Below are 3,038 nucleotides of genomic sequence, written 5' to 3'. Positions count from 1 at the left end.
TATAATTATAATTATAGGTACATTCACTTCTGGTGGAGACACCATTTGCGTAACATTTAGAAGAAACTCCACTCTTCCGACTTCAAAATTTTAACATAGGTGGCATTTAATAATTATTCATTAAAACCTGATGGAGCTGGTGTTCCAAGATTTTCAGCTGAAGATGACATACAATTTAAGGTTTTAATAACGATGTATCGTTATAAAACACTACAAAATGAAACCATTGCTTTTCAATTCCCCTTTTAAATATTAGCATCCGCTATATAGTATAATAGTTTAATGGCTTCTAGAATAGAAGCAAACAGGGGTCTGCAAAGCAGGGATAGGGAGATCCGGTGGCTGCGTGGTTAGCGCGCTCAGCTCAGGCTCACAATAATGTCAAGTGTGTATCTTTTACACGGCGTTTCGATACAGGTGGGTGGTCACTGGGATGTGTCCTTAAGCAATCCACAGAAAACCTAACTCAAAATCAGGGACTTGCACAGCGGTGCCTAGCAATGATGTGCTGATTATCTATGTTTATGATATTGCATAGTTTTTGTACATTTCCTTATTCAAGTATTTATATATTTAGTTTATGCCATAGGTGAACTAATTAAAAGCCCCAAAAGGATCAATAAAAATTAATTTACTTTATTCCTGTCTGTTTCGGAAATATATTTCTCAAATAATGAAGTGACAACGAAATGTTGTCAATAAATCGTGACTGGTGTGGCGGTGGAATGCAATCTATGATAGTTTATTCCCTAAAGTTGGCCTGCCTCAGGTATGCGAGTACCAAGTATTTTGTAATTATTACGTTATAATCGTGACAAAAAATGGTTTTCTTCATTTCAAATTCTTTTTTTTAAAACCCCACCTTTGCCGGAAAATGTGCACAGTGTTATTGACAACGTCTTGTCATTAAGTAACTCAACAATGACGACAAAGACTGAATGGTTCTAGATCTATCTCTGAGTGACTAACCGCTGTACTAACAGCGCTTTCCCCCAAAAAGTTATAAGTCCCGGGAGTGGAGATGAAAATGGGGGGGGGGGGTGTACATAGACTTTATAGGATACCAGATTGTGGTGGAATGCTTCTATGCACGAGTGAAATAACGGACTTGAACCTTCATCGTAAGATGTGAACTACTGGTTGTTTGCTCCCATGTCTCATCTTTTCTTTCTCTTTCTCTTTCTCTCTCTCTCTCTCTCTCTCTCTCTCTCTCTCTCTCTCTCTCTCTCTCTCACACACACTTACTCTTGCTTTATCACTCTTTTCACTTATCCAAATTGTACCCCCCTTTACGGGTTTTGCCCCTCTGCTAGTGGTATACTACACAAACATACACAACAGTTTTATTTTCCTCTGGTAAGGAATTGTATGACGAAATCAACTTTGGTGATGACATTTGGGATAAAAGGATTTCTTGTGGAGCTCTACAATTGGGGCAGAGTACGTATAAACATTGGACAAAAGCATTTTCTGAATGATTACCACAAACAGTTGAGGGGATACAGTGTATTTGAATTCCATCTATAGCTAGTAAAAAAGAATCTCGGGTCAAAGCACTATCTGTGTTCTGAGTATCGTTGATTTAACATAATTTCGAAAATATTAATAAAAAAACTATATAACTTTTTCTCAAAACTTTCAGGCTCTCTATAGATAAAATTACAGAAGTACCAAAAAAGTATATCATTATACCTCTGCAACAACAAACAATGACAGTTACACTATTTGCATTGCATCTCTCTCTGGGCGAAAGGTTTTGTGTTAGGAATTTCAAGAGAAAACTTTGTGATAAAAAAAACTTGCGATAAGAACAATCGTCGCGACCAGCAGGCCACACACATAACACAAGCTGTATCTTGTCTGTGTTCTTATCAGATAGACAGCTCTGCTGGTGGTCTGGCCAGAGAATGTGAGGCTCCAAGTCTTGCTAGAATCCAAGAGAAATATGATGATATATAATATTGAGGGATCAACACGTTCAAATTTAACGTCCATCTCTGATAGGACTAAGCAATAAAAGTGGGGAGCCTTGAAAGGTCCTAAAATATCCAAACTCGAAGAGTGTCTCTTTTAGGTATTTGAACCACGGTCATTTGAGCCATTTCCCAGAATGATACCAGCTGCGTTAAATTTGCTTTTCTTTGAATTTCGGAGTAAAAGCCGCTAGGGAATTTACGTCTCCGACTCTTCCGAGAACTTTATTTTCTTCCCTCTTTGCCCTTTGATGAGTGCTTCTCTGTCTCTTTGATTTTTAATTCGATATTTACGTCTTTATTTCTCTAGATCGTACACGTTTCTCTTTCCTTTACCTTTTGATCGTTCTTAGTATGCTTTGATTCGAATCACCTTCTTCCATTCTTCATTTTCTGTACTTTTATCTTATTTGTTTCTGGTTTCCTTTTTGTAACGCTATAACTAGCTTTATTCTTTGTTATAAGCCAGCGTTTTCCACCATAGTTATGAAAAAAAAATGTTCTTTGCTTTCGACTTTTTTTTCTTGAGTTCCCCTCCCAGACTGTGTGTATTTATGGAAGATCATTCAACAGATATCTTCCTGGGTTGTGGAACCACAGGGCGTTTAATTAAAAGAATCTACCAGTTCGTCTTAACCTGAAGATTTCAAGGAGCGACTAGTTGCTATTTATATAAGACCAAGCAGCTGACAGTGTTTGATACTAGTGTTGTCTTCGAGCGAATCTTACTGATTACACTAAACATATAAATGAGTTTAAGGCGCCTGTGCTTTTTGACTGAGAACAATTCGGGTACAAAGTAAAATTTGACCTGTGACATTGTGTAATAGTTTTGACATTCACTGCTGCAATCAAAAGACTTATGTCCGATTCTCGACGGGGAAGTCGTTACATGGGTAATCTCAGTCTGTTTGCTGGAGTGATGTGTCCTCTCCCCTAAGTCCGGGTTGGTAGTGACTAGCAGGGTCGCAGCAACTCGCTAATGATTTATTTCAATTTTTATTTGATTGGGAAGGGAGGGGTTGGGGAAGTATTTTAATAAGTTTATGTGTGTGTCTGTGGGGG

This window comes from Aplysia californica, unplaced genomic scaffold, assembly GCF_000002075.1.
Source record: "Aplysia californica isolate F4 #8 unplaced genomic scaffold, AplCal3.0 scaffold00177, whole genome shotgun sequence".
In the NCBI taxonomy this organism is placed as follows: domain Eukaryota; kingdom Metazoa; phylum Mollusca; class Gastropoda; order Aplysiida; family Aplysiidae; genus Aplysia; species Aplysia californica.
Note: the sequence above shows the minus strand (reverse complement) of the source record.